The 18843-nt window shown below is 39.1% G+C and overlaps 1 protein-coding gene across 1 annotated transcript in view; it reads right to left on the bottom strand.

Annotated features, from left to right (window-relative positions):
• The window catches only part of rcan1b (regulator of calcineurin 1b), a 386410-nt gene that overhangs the window by 323769 nt on the left and 43798 nt on the right, over window positions 1-18843 (bottom strand). The gene's annotated exons all lie outside the window — the stretch shown is intronic.

The raw sequence follows: 18843 nt of genomic DNA, 5'->3' as shown, positions 1-18843 counted from the left end.
CTGGCTCACAAGTGGACATACTGCAGTGTGAAACATCATATCAAGATGTGTCATCTGTAAGCTCAATCGTGGAAAAACCAGTGAGCAAAAAATGGCAGATCTGCCTGAAGAGAGAATTGTTCCTGATCTACCGCCGTTCACTAAAGTTGGTGTCAATTACTTTTGGCCAGTTGATGTGAAAAGATATGGAGTAGTGTTCACGTGCATGACAAGCAGGGCTGTGCACCTGGAAGTGGCCTATTCTCTTGACACAGACTCAATCAATGCATCAACGCATTGCGTAGGTTCATCTGTCGAAGAAGACAAGTCTCGCACTTGAGATCCGTAAATGGTTGGTGCCATTTTTGTGGGTGCAGAAAGAGAGCTGCAAGAAGCCTTAACCTCTTTGAATCATGACTGCATTGAAAGAGCTTTGTCCAAGAGGGGAATTGGAGCTTTAACCCTCCAGCTGGTTCACATCACAGTGGCGCGATGATCAGGAAGATTTTGTGCGCTGTGCTCCGTCAGCAAACCTTGGATGACGAAGGGATCTATACCGTGCTCTGTGAAGCTGAAGCTATGCTCAACGATCGCCCCATCACAAGGCTGTCAGAGGACGCCAATGACCATGAGGCGTTAACGCCAAACCATCTGCTACTCGTCAAAGGAAAACTAGTTCCCCCCCAGGATTGCTTGACAAAAGGGATGTTTACACAAGGAGAAGGTGGAAACAAACCCAGTATATCTTGGATCCCTTTTGGAAAAGGTGGACCCATGAGTACTTACCGCTTTTGCAGGAGCATCAAAAATGGAACCAGGAGAAGAGGAATTTTGGTCCTGGAGACCTGGTCATGGTTGCAGGCTCCACTGCACCCCGTGGGTCATGGATGCTAGGAAGAGTCCTGGAAATCTTCCCTGACAAGAGAGGTCTGGTATGTGTGGTTCATTTGAAGACTAAGACAAACATAATTGAACGACCCATGACCAAAATATGCTTGCTTTTTTTTTTTTTTTTTTTTTTTTTTTTTTTTTCATTAAGCAAATATGCTTGCTTAATGAAGCTAAGAGTAATTGGTTCCTATTTAAAATGGGCTATTTTTTTTTGTATTTATGTCTCATTAGAATTTTGTGTAATTGCTCTGGCAGATGTAATTAGGGGCTGGAGTGTATGAGCCATATTGATTTTGTATTATTTCATGTAATTTTGCTCCACACCACTAGTGGGCTGTATTTGCTGTGGCTCAACTGATTTCGGGTCAGCTGGTTTATGCCATTTAACCGAGGGAAACCCAAAGACAGGGGTTGCTGATTTGAGAGGCAAACTGTGCCTAGTATGTGCTTATGTAGTTTTGATGTAGTGAGCAATTCGGTTTGTTGTTTTTGCTACATGTATTATGAGTTGAAGTCATCGCTGATATAGGAAGGAAAATAAACAAGATAATTGTGAAACTGAACTTTCCGTTTTGATATATTCGGAGCACACTGGGCGCACGTCTAAACATAAATCCTCTGTATTAGCAACCAGTACTAGACTTCGTTAAGGACTTAGTCAGTACAAGTAGCTTGAACTGATAAGACAGAATTTTAACAAAGGACATACATATGATGTAATTCGCGATTGATCTCGACCCATCATGACCTTAAAATGTCCTGTTGAACTCTGAAGGCACGACTGAAAGATTTGTGACTAAGGAGACGGGGCAGCTACTCATCGCCAACTGAAGTCAGAAGGGTCATTGTATCAGAGTTGCGCGGACATGGACAGCTTTTTGGGTACAGAACAATGTTGTTTTTTATCACTTCAGGGTTGTGTTTGTGGGTCCACATTTGAGCTACATGATTCTGCGGGAGAACCCGTCTACGCAGCCAGATATCGCCATGCCAAATTTAATTTATCATATCCGTCTACATGCCACAAATAAATGGAATCAATGGAATGGTACGTGCGTTTGATGAACCTACGACATGTCTACGACAAGGTTTCGCATGGATTGAGTTTGCGAAGCATCCGCATTACTGTCTCCCTTTTGACATACAGGCGATGTTTCTGTTTTTTAGGTCAGCCAATTTCTGTACCCAGCTGTGATACATATGTATGTCCTTTGTTAAAATACTCTTATCAATTCAAGCTCTTTTTCCATACTTTCAAACTGGGTTTAAAATTCCCACAAAGACGCTGCTGAGAGTAACAGGAAATGACATGTCGCCAGAGTTGTGTTTGTCCAATCACAAACAATGAGGGCTGTCACCATGGTCCCCTTTCCATAATCTGAAATGTATTTGTGTTTTCTGAAATGTTGTTGTGTGGGACAATGGGAGTGAACTGTGAAATATTTCTGAAGAGATAAAAACAAGAGAAGCAGAGATTTGACATGAGCATCCAAAGTGAAAGCTGAGTGGAAGGTTACCCCAAGTTTCCTGAGGCAAGACTTATCAGAAGAAGCAAGAGGACCCAGAGTTTCCATGAGCTTAGACACAGACCTGTGGGGCTCAGACAAGGACTCTGTTTTCTCTTCTTTAAGGTGGAGAAAGCTGTCAGACATCTAACTTTTAATATAGTCGAAGCACCTATGAAAGATCTGTAGCTTAGAAATATCTTAGGGCTTAAAAGAGATATACTTCTAAATGTCTTCTGCATAGCAGTCAAAGGATATGTCCTTAAGTGTTCAAAATGTGCTGAAGAGGGAGTCTAATTAACAGAAACAATAAAGGGCCTAAAACATGCATCTTGCCACAAATGATCACTTATGTCATGCAAATACACATTAGTTTTTTCTGTTCACAAATTCCAGAATAGTTAGCTAGCTGAGTGCTAGATTTAGGTTTATGTATTATAGAAGATCTGTTTATAGCATTTTGGTAGTGCGGGTTGGTTTTTGCTTACTTTTTTTGTTCAGTCCCACTGCATCATGGAAATGTGATGTTGAGTCTGACTTAAAATTTAAGATTATATTCCAGCAGCCAGAGAAGGACCCTTGGCCAGGGTAGTTGTGCTCACCTCATTAACCAAACCTAATGGGATTGAACATCCTCAGGTCATAAGGAGATGGGGAAGATATCTCGGATTATCATAAATTTGTGATTTTATGTTAGTGATTCAAAATTGATGGTTTCACCTGGTTAATTTAGTTTTCTAAAGTTACTAAAACTGTTAATTGAGCTAAATGTTTTACCCTTGAAATAGCTTCAATAAACTTTATACCTACAGTTAAAGTCTAAATTGTAGATTGTCACTCTGTTAATCTTGCAGAACATTAAAAAGGTAAAGTCATGTACTTAAGAGATGTTTACAAAATAAGGTTCTTAAAGGTTGTTCTCGCGATATGATATGAACAGATCCCTGAAGCCTTTATCAAGGATACTAAACTCATACCTAGCAATTAGCATGTGCTCAGGGTCAGGATCAGTAAGAGGAGAGCTTTCATTAACAGGTGTGGCTGTTGCCCTCATCCAGCTCAGTAGGGTCACTCAGGAGGATGGGGCATCAGAGGTAGCAAGATAGTCATGTGGGTGGAGCTAGTAAGCAGCCAGGTGCGTCTCAAATCTGGTTTCATATACTCTTTCTATTTCAACATCATTAATTTTTTGCCTGTTGCTAAATATTATGACTTTTGTTTTGACATAATTTAGTGATAACTTATTTATGTCAAACCATTTCTTTAAGACTTTCTACTGTACTCAGAAGCTGTTCCGAACTTTTATTAAAGCAATATACATTAGTGCAATCAGCAAATAAAGTGAACTTTAACATCTTATAACATCTTATGTTACATATATAATTTATGTAAAGTATTATCAGTTTAGGGCCCAGCATGGAAACTTGTGATATGCTACAGGTAACCATCAGTAAATCAGAATCAACATTATTTATTTGTAGATACTGATATCTATGATCAAAGTAACTATTTATCCAAGAATGTGCTATCCCTCTAATGCCACATCTCTCCAGCTTTTTCATCAATAATCCATGACTCAATGCTTTTTTAAAGTGAATAAACACTTCTGTTCCTTGACATTCGTTGCTTTTGTTGTCTTTTAATACTTGCATTAAAGACATTAAGATTTGCTCTATTTGCTCTAAACCCAGACTGGCAGTCAGTCAATAAACTGTATTCTTCAATGAAATTATCAAGCCTTTGCTAAAACACATTTTCTAATATCTCGGAGTGCTGCTAAAGAAGAGAAATTGGTCTGTAATTGGATAACAGATGTTTATCTCCATTTTTAAAAAAATGGAATGACTTTCTTTGGTTTCATCTCACTCAAACTCATTGTCGTGATATTCTTATCTGCTGAAAATGTGTGAGCAGAATGACTCCTTAGATGTCTCAGGTGTGAAGTGCTTAGTTTTGTTCTGAATTGCCAGATTTTAGAAATTTCTCAGTAAACGTGAACTGGAACCAACTTTAGTTGTTAAAACAGTAAACATATTGGGAATATGTTGTAATACAGTTTGTTTTGAAGTTGTATTAAAAGTTGCTTTCTTTTGACATATGCTTTTTGTGGGTAATATTTATTGAACATGCAGGGAGATCACCACTTGAGCTGCTGCTCATTATGCTGCGGATCATACAGATTCTTTTCTCAAACCTTTTACTTTGTTAAAATTCCTGGTCTGTAACATCAGATAGGCTTTCTTCTTCTTCATGACATTAACTGTTTCTGTTGTCAGAAGGTCGGTCTCTTCATATACTTTAATCTCATATGTTAGAACTTACATGTTCACGCAAGATGAACAATGAATTTAGATGTTTGGTTTGGTTAAAACTACATTTCTCTCTTCTCTCCAAAATGCAGAGAGAGCTAAATCTTAAGATTTATCCACATCTGTTTAATCTGAAGTGACCAGAAGTGGACTTCCTTGATCAGTTCATTGTCCATCCTGTTGTGCCGTGCATGTGTGTGTGTGTGTATGTGTGTGTGTTTTTGTGTGACACTGTTAAAAGTTTCTGCTCTAATGCACCTGCTCAGCCATTCATACTGCACTAAACACAGCCTGAGGCACTTCTATCTCACTCTGTCTCTGTCATTCTGTCTCTCTTCTCACAGTCTTTCTCCTTTTTATTTCCATTTCTCTGTTGAAAAACATGGAACAAACTGACTGTGTGCATGATTGAATAGGTATGCCCCCATCCCCCCACTTCCTCATTCTCCCTTTTCTTCATTTCTTGTGTCAGAAAATCAATCTTTAGTTTAGCTAAAATAAGAGAGACTTCTCTCATAGCAGAATCTGCCTGAATAATTCAGTACAACTACGCTCAAAAGATAAATACACATATTGCTTTTTATTAACTTGAAAAATACTTTCAAGGCCATTTTAATGAGAAATTATTAAAAGAATGGTTGACATTATAAGACATCAACCTACTTTATTATCTTCTGGTAAACATTGTGTGTCAGGTGAACTGCCCACAATTACATGGCACTTTATGCAGAGGTGCAGAGACTGCCAGACCAAGACTCCTGTGAAGTGTGCCGCGTGTGATGAGCCCCTATGCTTTGTGCCAGGCAGAGGCTGCTACAATGATTGGCATGGTGCCAACAGCAAATAATGTCAATAAAAATTGTTAATACTGCTCAGTGTTGTTTTCTATGTTATTATTTATGTATACTATTTGTTTGGACTTTTATTGTATGCACAAAGCTCTGGTTATGGACAAAATGTGTTTGGCTTCTGTTATTCTTTGTCAGAAATACTGACAGAGGATCTGGATGTGGGATAAGACAGTCCCAAGTGTAACCTTTCATTAGAGCCCAATGTAGCGAACTCAAGTGTGGAATTTAATTCAAACTTAAGACTTTGGAAATCTCCCATGTTCTGGTGTGGAGTTGTTCCTGTATACAGATCAGAGATCCTCAGATTTACACCAACCTTTGCCCATGAAAGCATGTTGGGGGAGTTTCTCAGCCCCTCTTTCCTCAGACCTGTGCCATAAATTTAGGTAAATGCATTAATAGCTTAATACTAACTAAGCTGCACAAACTACGGACCCTCTCGGGAGAGTATTGGGGAAACAGGACCCTTCTGACCCTATCTGGGTCAAAGTAAACCATGGTGACAGTTTGCCCTGACTCTGATTCAAGCCAGAGACAGTCGCTGCATGGACCTCTCAAAAGGATCTCACCCAGAATCACTTTTTAGCTGAATCTTGAAACTGTATTAAATGTGCTTTATATCTTTGTACAAGTTCTTTCATGTTCTCAGTGATATTACAAGCTGCATTTTAATACCTTTTTCATGATCGTACGTGGAACGATACGAAAGATATTAATATTTTGGAAAATGACTAATCAGCTTATGGAGCCACATTGCCCCGGAGTGGTTCATAGTACTGAATAGTTAAACCCAAAGCGAAGTCAACAACTTGCATATGACATGTGACATTTATATGGAATAATGCAACTATTAACCAATAATCAGCTGTTTCTTATTGTATTCTGTGTTTAACACAGGAAAATAACATTGTTTGTTTCATTATACATACATCATAACTTTACAGATATCCATCTGAATGTTGAGACTCATAACCATCATGTTATGTTATGTTATGTTGTTTTTGATGTCTTTATATCCTAAGTTTATGCTATATCTTTACCCTTTATATCTTAACAAGTTATGGTCTTTTTAGAATCCTCTGAACAAATGTTTATGAAACGGAGGAATGCAGGAGTCGAGTTGCTTTGAGGCACCTTCGTTGCAGTTCGCCTTACAAAATACGCCCAGGCAGACGTCACAACAGTTTCAGGCATACCATTGGCTGAAAGTGTAGCGTAGGCCTACATTATGCCCCGCCTCCGCGAATCAAACTCCGGAAACCGCGAAGAAAAGTCAGTTCAGCAGTCCAGATTAGTTCAGAAGAGTTCAGGAGTTCAGAAGATGAAGGGCAGAGAGTTCTAATTGATGGAATGAGAGTCTGGCGGAGAGTCTTTGAAAATGGCAGGAGAGGAAGATGAGATGGAAGAAGAAGGTCCGAACAAAGACAGAAAGAGAAGAATGTAGTAGAAAGATACATTTTGCGTTTTTGTTCGTCCGTCATCCTGTCTCCTCTCTATAGCACGTTTTAAACTCTGCTGCTGCAGCATCCTCACCTATTTTTGATCACCAAAAGGAGCCAGCATTAAGCTTGTCAACCTTTTTGTCAATCTTTGGTGAATTTAAGTTCTCCTCATCAGAGTTGGTCAGCAACCAAAACCAACTCCACCCTTGGACAGTTTTATCATTTGCGGTGAATTCCAACACACCATCCGTTCGTCTTCCGAGCCACCAGAAGCCACCAGAAGCCACCCTCCGGCGCAGGAACGCGACCGGTCCAGTCCCTGAAAGTCAACCACAACGAAGGCCGCGAGATGCAGAACCGAGAGAGACCCAGTGGGACCCGCTGGTGATTACCTGTGGTTCGGAGCTGACCTAACCGTAAGATCTGTCCTGTTCTTACATTTCAGACGGTATGCAGTGGGTGTCGAGAGAATTTGCTGTTAAAATTATAAATTAACCCAAGTTGTTTGCCTTTAAATTCAAATAGTAACAAAACTCGACTATTTGAATGATTCCGGTATCCATCCATCCCCTCCCCTTTGTTCTTTTCAATTCACTAAGTGTTTCTTCTATAATCATCCATATTCAAAGCATTTCTCCTGTTGTCTTAAGGTTCATGTCTTTGGTCATGTCATTCTAATTAATGGTTCATATATATATATATATATACATATATAAAATCAACCGGTTTTTGAGTATGTGTTCTTTACGTATGTGTGAGTCCAACAAAACGAGAATTCAGGAGTAGCGACTATATGAGACTGGAATTTATTAATTATTTATTAATAATTGATTATTAATTCAACATACCAGAATCGTAAGATTCTGTCTTTTTCCTTCGATTGAAGGTGGTGCCCTAAAATTAGCTAAAATAAGGCTTATTCAGATAGTGAGAACTTTCGGCTAAATCCTTATATCTTATCACATCACGCTACATGTGTCCGCTATAAATATATGTTGTTGGTGCCTCATGTGCTGGCTGTGTATAATTAGGCTACACCAAGATCATGACTGTATGTTGAAGCGTTCAGGAATGGCAGCCTTTTTTCCCAAGGCTCTCCAAATGGCACACTTTTGGCAGCTTTGGCACGCCTGGTCCTATCCTTAGAAAAACCTGTACAAAATACTCATTTTTTGTTGTATTACAGTCAAATTTGAAGTGGGACTAGGTAAGACTTCAGGCTGTAGTCCCATTGTGTTTTTCAGTCTGCAGCCCTATCCTAAAGTCACTTTTAAGACACATATTTGAGAAGAAAAATTAGAAATCTAGCCACTGATAGGACTTCTTGATTTCAGCCATTTTTTTCAATCTGTCTGTGGTACATACTGTGCAGAGGTTTATCATTCCATGATAGTTCCTCCTCTTCCTCCTCACTTCCCTGGATTTCAACTGCCTGACACATTCACTCATCACTTTATCACTCAGTGCCATCATCCTGATGTATTCCTGTAGCTTTGTTGTTTAATCCTGGATAGTAGTTCTGACACTCACTAGCCCCTGTCCTTCCTCTTTGCATTTAATGTACAATCTCAGGATGCTGGACTTAGGGTGAAATCCTGAGTGCATTGTGAGGAGCCTTATTGTCTCAATATCAGTGGCTTCCATCTCCTCCCTTGGCCAGATTATTATGCCAGCAGGGTATCTGATGACTGGCAGGGCAGGGCGTATGTGTTGATGGCTTGGACTTTGTTCTTTCCATTCAGCTGTCTCTTTAGGACATGGCTCACTCTTTGTTGGTACATGGTTGCGGCTGACTTCCTTGTGGTCCTATCATGGTTGCCATTTGCTTGTGGGATCCCAAAGTATTTGTAGCTATCCTCAACGTCTGTGATGGTGCCTCTTCAGACGCGATCACCTTGCCTCTCTTTGATATCATTTGGCCACATTTATCTCATCCGAATGACATCCCAATGTTCTTGCTGTATATCAGAGTGAGGTGCATCAGTGAGTCGATGTCTTACTCAGTCCTGGCATACAGTTTGATCATACAGTTTGATCTCATACACAGGGGGCATGGCTTCAGTTCTATGTCTCTCACTCATATTAGCTTGTATCCACGACCTCATTCTTTGGGTCACTACCCATATCTGTGTACATAGGTGAGGGTTAGAACAAAGATGGAGCAGTACATCAAATGCTTTAGCTTTCGGCTAAGCTCCCTCTCGACCACAAACCAAAGCTCAAAGCTGTACATGAATGTTAATATGTTACACTTGGCTGCAAATCTCTCCAGTGTGCAATGAAGGTCATGGCTTGAGGGGTCCAAAAGAACTACATCATCCGCAAAAAGAAGAGATGTGACCCAGGGGTTCCCAATCCAGAGATCACTAGCAATCGACATCCTAGCCATGAAATCAACTCCCTCTGTCTATTAAAATTTTTAAAAGCCTAATTTTTTAACCATAGGCAGAGGAGTAGGAGTGGCAGCTATCTTCAGATCAGGGTTACTAATCAGTCCTAGACCCAAGATTAGTTTTAGCTCTTTTGAATCTCTGATTCTCAGTTTTTCCCACCCAAAGTGGAAATCACAAAAACCTCTTGTGTTTGTTGTTGTGTATCGTCCACCTGGCCCTTATTCTGAGTTTCTCTCTGAATTCTCAGAGTTTTTATCCCAGTTAGTGCTGAGTACAGATAAAGTCATTGTAGTGGGTGACTTTAATATTCATGTAGATGTTGAAAATGACAGCCTAAATATTAACTTTAATTCTATATTAGACTCTATTGGATTTTCTCAAAGTGTTCACAGACCTACTCACTGCCTTAATCATACCCTTGACCTTGTGCTGACTTATGGCATTGAGAGTGAACAGTTAACAGTGTTCCCTCATAACCCTGTCTTGTCTGACCATTTTTTAATAACTTTTGAATTTACATTACTTGACTACACGGCTTCTGAGAAGAATTCTACATGTAGAAGGTGTCTGTCAGAGAATTCTGTAACCAGATTTAAAGAGTTGATTTCATCATCCTTTTCTTCACTGCCATGTGCTGATATGACAGAGGACGGCTACCTAAATTTTACTCCGGTAGAACTTGACTCTCTTGTTGACAGCACTATAGCTTCAATGCGTACAACACTGGACAATGTTGCCCCTCTGAAAAGGAAGGTAATCAGTCAGAAGAGGTTGGCTCCTTGGTATAATTCACAGCTGCTTTAAAACAGACTGCAAGAAAATCTAATCGAAACATGAACAGGTTGGTGGTGAACCATGGGCTTGATTTAAGCGCTATGCCTCCTCATCCTGACCATCAGCCAGCCAGTCTCCAGTCCCGGCTGCACAGAGACTACTGAGGAACAGCTAAAAGGATTAGTTATGTTAGGTGGCTCTGCAATCGCTAAAGGGGTCTGGCTAGCTGTCAGTTGGTCTTCAATGGTTTGGAGCCAAGTTTCAAATTCAGACAGCCTCACCTCCAAAACTAAAAAAACACTAAATTCTTTACATGTTCTATTGTCGCACCAAGTGAGTGAAAGCAGGAGGTGAATAAAAAGAGCTGGTAGCAATGTTAAGCTAGAGAACTTTGACAGGGCTCTCAAGTCTCACGCAAGACACATGCATTTCAACAAGTTCACATGCTCACACGCCACAAATGGCATTTCTCAAGCTGAAAAAAAAAGATAATATAAATTTCTCTGGTGCGCCGCTATCGCTATGGAAACGGCAGGAAACAAGCACGTCTCCCATGAGTCTGAGCAGAGCAGTTATTAATAACAACAACACTAATAATAACATAAGTAATGACAGAACCCCCCCTCCCTCGTTGTTGGGTGGGCCGATTGTACGGGTCGCAGGTATGGGGGGGGGGGGTCTCACACTTGCCTTCATTCAAAACTTGAGAGCCCTGAACGTTGGATATACAAATAGAGAAGTGCAAATGTGTTCAAACACCAAAGATCTATTGAATTTTTATGCTTGAACAGAACAAGAGGGTGTGATGAAGTTTACAATATGAAATGTATCATTATAAAAGGAAATGTACTGAAATATATAAATCCAAGAAGCGCAAAAATCCCACAGACCACAAATGTAATAAACAGGAAATGATCTTCTGTTCAGTTCATCCTCTGGTTTGATCTTTTACATAGTCTTTTGCTCTGAACTTTTACAGAGTTTATTGTCTGTTACCTATTGCCATTCAGCTGTTGAACTCTGAGCTGTGTGTGTGAGAGAGAGAGATAGGAAAAGTCCATGTAGCACTCTGTGTAATAAGTGTGTTTCTCTGCCTTGTGTGTGCACGTCCTTGTGCAGGCCTGACTCTGTATTTGTGTGTCATTTTGTGCTCCTGCTAACTGATATGTCAGAAAATCAATTAATTACTTTTAAGCGGCAGTTAACTGCATCCGCACAATGCAGCTCATCAATTATGGACAAGGTGTGTATACTTACATTGTGTGTGTGTTTAAGGAGAGAAAGAGATTGGTTGCTCTGTTAACTACAGACAATTGCTAACTCCTCTGATCAATTGATGAGGGCTTTGGTACAAATCTACTGAAGTGTCTGAACTGACTTATCCATTTCTACTGTGCCCAATTTTTTTCTGTGTGTCTTCATGTTCTTCAGTGTCAAAGTTTGGCCTAAAACAGTGAAAGTACAGTTTGAAAACTTGCTTCTCTGACATGTTTAGTAATCTATCCTGCCAGTGAGTTTGTCCTCGTCTTGGAAGATTTTTTCAGCACTGCAATAAGGGCCAGTACAGGAGGCCATTCCTGTCCACTGCAACAACCTTTAATGCTGACTCATTGTCAGAAGAGGGGACGCCTTCTTTAAGTTAAATGATTAATGATTTCCCCTTTCATCATTATTTTTTCTGTTTTCTTTTGATTAATACAGATATTTCACTAATAAACATAACAATATAATTTCCATAACAGGATAAGAAAATATTCTGTTTTTAAGTCAAAAGTTCTCAATGGAAGGTGAGGAAGAGGGAGGTATTAAAGGTGCTGATGAGGACCTGAAGAGATGTCTCTTTCTTCTCCAAACTCTGTCTATTCCTCCATCGATCCCTCAGTGGTTGTGTAACTGTGTATGTGTTGTGGGGGGTATTGATCCCTGCCTTGCCACTGTCGTTGGCCTCAGGGTGGCCTTAGCTCTGGGGAGGACAGGGAGAGAGAGCCGCTGGCGTGGAGAGAGGGTGTTTGTCATTTCATTTTTATTGTTTTATTGTTCCACTTCACTGTAATCACTGTGTGTACAGATGTAGTTCCTTTCCTTTGCAAACCTGAAAGAATATATGATGTACTATAAATACACATGTTTATGTCTTTAAACACTCACAGTCATTAAGTTGTCATATGATTTTTAATAATTCCTTTACATTATTAAAATTGTTTAAATCAAACTCTTTGAGCTCTGATGTTGCCAGTTGAGTTCCATTCTTGGCCGTTGCTTGTTTTCCATGGCTATCATTTTTGTCTACGGAAAATGAAGCATTGAGTGTTCCATAATGTCTTTTAGTGAGTGGAAAACAGATGCTGTCCATTCATGTTTTGTATAGGAGTGTTTGCTCTATAGGCATTATTTGGCCTGAGCTTCAGGACTGCAGCTCCAAATATATTTTAGATACTGCCTGACCTCAACACAGATAAATAGTTCCATATCATACCATGCATTAACCCTCAAGAAATTACTAAAGAAAAACAGGACATATTTGATCAAAGCACAAGCAGGCTATGTTTTAGCGTCTCTGTATTTCATTCAAACAGCACATGCCTCACACCTCTTGTCATTGTGGCCTTGTGCATTCTCAGGATAGAGAAATGAATCAAAGAGAAGATTAGATGCAATAGAAAAGAAATAGATTTAAATAGTTCTCAATAAATTCACCTAAAAATAAGAATAAATTAAGCTTGTTTTAAGGCACACCTGTTGATAGTCAAACATTAACAAAAGCATTAGTTTGTGGAGCGATCCTTTTCCATAATATCAAATCACTTCAGTTTAATTGTCTCTATGTAGAACTATCAACAATCAAAACTTTTACAGTTACTTCCTGGCACAGAGACACTGGCAAGGAAAAATGACATGTTCAACTTACATACCAATTATAATTCACAACAAAGGTCAAGGCACTTAAGAAATACAGTCCCATTCAAACCAATTATAATCCTATTAAAAAAATCATAACCCAAAACATTTAATTGATTACAATCCAAATCATTTCTATTCATATAGAGCCAAATAAAAAAAATTGCCCAGCTAAAGAAACCAACAGATTACACCAAAAATTCTCTTTGATTCAATCCCCCGTTCTCAGCATGCATGAAGCAACTTTGGAAGGAAAAAAACTCCCTTTTAACAGGAAGAAACCTCCATCAGAACCAGAACCAGGAAGGGTCCATCTGCCTGGACCAGCTGGGGCTGAGAGGACAGGAACGAGGGGACAAAAAGCATCCAAACACCCTGGCCTTAATCCTGAACCTTCTGCTCGAGATGCTGGTCACATGTGTGCTGATCAACCTTCCTTTAGTTTAAGGTTGTTCTCAGCGGAAGACGTCCATAGAGCTCTCTTCTCTCTGGACCTAAATAAATCTGCAGGCCCAGATCCCTCCCTAACCCAACACCAACACGAACCACTGGATGATAAATAAACCTTTTGTGGGTCTTGAAAGGTTTTCATTTGTTTACTGAGCCAATAACAGTCTCTTCTGGACTTCCATGGTGTGAGACATAAGAGTACCCGGTCTGTCGTCATTGAGGGCAGCTGGATAAGATTTTTTGGGGGTATTGGAACAAGACAGCATGTCTTCCACAGCACTGGAATTTTCTCCCAACTCAGGCTAAGGTTGAAGAGGGGCTGTAGAATCCCACGTAGCTGATCTGTACAGATCTTCAAGGCCCTGGGGCTGACACCATCTGCACCTGCGGCCTTGTTCTGTTTCAGTGTCTCGAGCTGCTTCTTCACCTGACTGCTGACAGACTGTAGGGAGAGACAGAGGAGGTCTCAGCTTTTCCAGATGTATTCTCTTAAAAGGGAACAGTCACAGTCAAGTTGAGGAAGCTTCTCTCAATCATACAATAAATTTGGAACTGGCTTATGAATGACAAATCCATGACCCACAACCAAGTCTCAAAATGAATAACTGTCTGTTATAACTGTTTTGACTTCTTTCACTTTTTACTTCATTTACTTTTGCTTAACTACTGTTACTCAATTATTTATTTTCTCTTAATTACTAGTCTGATAGAATATATATACAGTATGGTTACTTTGCTGGTTTTCAGGTTTGTGAGTTAAGTGGTGTATCAGAGAGACTACAGCAAATAGGTACCACGCAACATCCTGCAACTAGCCATGTTTAATACATTGCCTTGTGTACCCTAACCCATTTACTGTTTGAATCCATATTCACAGTGATTGTGACTGTTAGCTGGTTCAATAGCTGAAATCATCCATATCCAAAACATATGACATATAGCTGTTGAATATACAGAGAGCAACCTAACGTCAACTAAAAGGCCAACAGAAAGTTCAGAGCCTGTCCTAAAAAATCGAGTCTCACAATTATATAATTTATTCATAGTAAGTGAAAGAAATGCTTTTTGTTGCTTTCTTCAAGACTGGAAGTTAACTTGAGGTTTTTATTGATTCTTTGTTGTTTTTTTTTGCTTGCTAGTTTGTCAGAATTTAAACTAATACCCAGTCAAAGTATGAAATAACACAACTCTTATCCACTTGTGATCTAAAATAAGTAGTTGCATCTCTTAACAGTTTACCAAAGCAGCTATCTGCTGTCATCTATGTCAAACTCATATTACTCAACTGTGATACCTCAACTTTTAACCAAAAGTTCCAAATAGTGAGAAAGGCGGAAGGTGAGGGGGAAGAGGGGATGAAAGCAAAAAACAGGGAGAAAATCATTTGAGTAGCTAAATGAAATTAGCAGCTTTAGAATGCCTGAGGGCAAAGTGGAGTTGTGTCCCCCGTGGCTATGCTTTAGAGAAGGAGCGAATGAATTAAGCTTGACTTGCTCCTCTCCCTCCTCCTCATGACCTCACTTTATACTCCCTCACTTTTTTATTAATATGTAGGTTGAGAGCCAGGAAGGGGGGAGAGTGGGTAAGGAGATGAATGGGGCATATAAAAGCTGGTGGGGAAGGTGAGGATGAGCTGGAGCTCCTCTTTGTATTAAGTTCTCTGGCTTTCTTTAAAATATTTGTGTTCAGTTGAAAAAATTATTCATGTTTGTTTCCGGTCCATTTGGCTTTTATTTTTGTTCCTATTTGCTCTGATCATTTCCTGCTATTTTTTTTTCTTTTTCCTCTGGTTTTTGGTAAGCTGTTGCTGTTTCTGCACTCAGGACTGAAGCATGAACCCTGGGGCTTTCTCCAGCTCGGGCCCTCTGTCCTGGGCCATGTACCTGATGAGGAAAGGCCGGACAGGCAGCGGACTCTTTGGTAAAGCTAATTCTTCTTGATATTTCACAGTAATCATTCATCACTGAACTTAAGAATTATGTAACAACAAAATCAAATAATCCAACAATCTGCGATTGTTAATCAGAAAAGCATGCCACCTCTTATTTGTTCCTCACTAGTTGACATTTAAGTGGCACTTTTTGGGGGGGGATTTTTAGCAAAGCCTTGACAAATAACTGCCAGCTGCTGATCACTTCAACCACTGCCACTGATGTAAGGGATTCATTTTCTCACAGAGTGAACAGATTAAGTTGTCTACTGTGTAGTCTTCATTTAAATTTCCCACTTCCCACTTTCCCTCTTTCTTAAGGGGGCCTTTTAGGGTTTCTTTCAGGAGTCTGTTGGTGTTCAGAGATTCTCAATCAATCTGATCTCATGGAGCAGGATGTGGATGATGTCATTTTATATTTTTTAATTTCACTACATGTTATTTCAATTGTATCAAAAGACATATCAGAAGCTTAAAATGCATAAATGACAAGATTTGTCAAAATTTGCTTGGTATTTATTGTGAACATACTGATTCAAGGATTCTTCAAATCCAGCCTGGTTTTCATACCCCAATCTTAAACTTACTTGGGCGTTTTAGTTTTCAAATACTAGATTTAGTTCCCCTGCAGTTTCTACTAAAAAATCTGCACTGACTGCTCTGGTTCTGTTCTGAATCATCAGATATTAGTGTTCTAGTCCAGAATGATAGATTTCAGGTACAATATTCATCCCCGTCAAAGTCAGGATTTTGTTTTTTCCTCTTTTATTTTAGTTAAAACAAAAGAACAGAAAATTAATTTTGATCACTTATACAAACCAAAATCAGTTGATAATGTTGAAAAAATGAAATAAACCACTTACACAACCTGCTCGTTCCTCACAAACCTTCTATCTGTGACGTGGTGACTCTTAATGCTGAGAAATGTAGATTTGACAATGTAGCTGTAGTTTCCAGGAAAGTAGACAATATATCGAGCGGTGTGGTAGCAAAGCCTCTACAAACATTTTTAGGCCATTGACGAAATGTTAGATGCCAGCAGAATTAAGACAAGTCACTTTTTTCTGTGGAACTATTTCATCGTGTTTATGTGACGAAGTATCACTGCTGATGATATGAAGCAATCGTGGTATCAATAACTGACAGGTGATTGTGGCGGCGTATTGATTATGAATCAGAGGGCAGAAAAGCGCTTAAATTACAAGCCAGTTGGTGGAAATGCTGGCTGAGTGAAACCCAACTCCTCTCTGTCTGTCATGTGGTTTATTTCTTTCTCCAGCTTTGACTCATGATGCATGGGCACATGCAGCTGTTTCATTTGATAAAGTATCAAGTCTTAAAGGATTGTATAGCAGGCAATTCAAATTTACTCTAAAGTTCCTTCTTAATATTGAAATGTCAGATGATTTACAGCAGCCTAAACATCTTCATAATAATTTGACTGACATTTTAAACCCATAACCCAATATTGTATATAAAGTAATATGACTTTTTAAAAATAGAAATGTAGGAAATATGCATATTTCACACATACATAATTTACATAATTTGTAAGCATGAGTCAGTGATTGGATTATGTATTATTTTGTTTATATGAGGAATCAATGATCACTGTTGCATTTAATGTCTTTGTAAGAGAGCCGTGGTGAATAACAACACGGAATAAAACTAAAAATATAAATTCATAGTTAGATATTTGTGGTTTTTCTCCTCATTGCGATTGTTGAGCATTTCAACAGATTATAAAAACCAGGCAAATAGGTGATGATGAACTGAAAAATAATATTTCCAAGGGTGAACCTCGTCATGACCATCTTGAGTTGAGACCAGAGCAAAGGTGTTTACATTTTTCATCCTCCTCCCTCTGGATACCAAGAGAGGGAAGTGGATCAAAACTCCTCCGACAACAGTTTAGTTAGTTTAACCTGCGAGTCAGATTAAACTGACTCAAGCTTTACTGAAACAGGCACATGTAAAGAAACATTTCTTTCAGGTGTATACAGATTCCATGCTTCTTTACAGGGAATATCACAAAGACATGGATCTTTAGTGGTCCTGACTTTCACATGAAGTCTGTCTCTGCATGAAAGTAACCCTAAACCTATTTAACTGCTGCTGAATAGTTCCTAATGTATTCAAAGCAAATATCCCCATTAAAAGTGAACTTTTACTCTTTTTATTTTTAAACTTTTAATACGGTGTAGACTGAATGTGTTTGTGATCAAAAGTAGTGACTGCTAGTCCAAGAAATTTCAAAAAGCATATAAATAAATATTATCATAGATATGCTTAATATTACTAAGTGTTAGCATACACAGAGGATATTGATTTTTAACTTCCTCAAAATATGAATTGGATTTTTTTCATCATCTTTCTCCAATTCAATAATGTTGAGGTATGAAAAAAGGTTTTTAAAAACTGTAAAATAAATTACCAATTAAAGAAATAAATGTTCATATGTGATCAGTTGGAGACCAAATCAAAGTCCAACATCAAGAGTCCAGAAAATAATTTCAATAGGAATGCTCTTAAAAATGCACATGATTATATGCTGTTTTAATTGTTTTATTCATGAGATTATACAGGCTGTTTTAATGTCATATTCATATTTAGCCATATAAAAACAGGTAGAGGATGGTATGAAGTGATTTGTATGTTATATAGAAATAAGTGAAACAATGGATGACATGTTGACTGTGAGATAACTGAGAGGCTGCCTCATGTCATCTGTTTGGTAAAGATGATTGGATCGCAGTGCTGTCTGCTGCAGTTTCATACAATCAGATGTTGTTGTGTACAAGCTTTTCTTATTTTGTGCTCTTCTTAAACCTTTTTGACAGACTGAGGTGCAGCTGAGTGACCTCTTCTGAGCTCTGTGACCTTCTGTCGGACATTCAGTCGAGAAAGTTTTTTAAAGTCAGTTTGGTTTAAATTAGGAGGAACTATGCATTTATACATTTAATAATGTCTTTATTGGTTATATTGAGCATTATTAACAACACATAAAACTATTTTTTAAACTCTGACGAAGCCACGAGCTGCAGGTCTGGCTCTTCATGGAGGAGGTGTCTGCATTAGAGCACCTACTGCCCCCAGCAGTGTATATCCGGTACTGATCGTATGTGACGCAGCCATGGCGACAGCTTTTCTCATTTTTGGACGGAAATCAGACAGTTTGAGCTCTGTAAGACGCATCCTGAGTGATTTGGAACACAAGAAGCCTCCATTCCTGCAGTGAAGGGCCAGAGCTTCGGACATCTGGGCTCCTGGTTTTGGCTTACAACGATAATGTCAAACATCGTTGTATTTCGTTTCATACTGAGAGCTACAACTTCTCCCACACCATCAAACCCCGCCTCCTTTCGAACGGACGTAGCGCTGATTGGTTAATTGCTCTGACAGGAAAGCTCGCGGTGAGCTT

Source organism: Leuresthes tenuis, unplaced genomic scaffold, assembly GCF_036924035.1.
Source record: "Leuresthes tenuis unplaced genomic scaffold, fLeuTen1.0.hap1 SCAF_1, whole genome shotgun sequence".
In the NCBI taxonomy this organism is placed as follows: Eukaryota; Metazoa; Chordata; class Actinopteri; order Atheriniformes; family Atherinopsidae; genus Leuresthes; species Leuresthes tenuis.
This window is presented reverse-complemented; position numbering and strand designations above follow the sequence as displayed.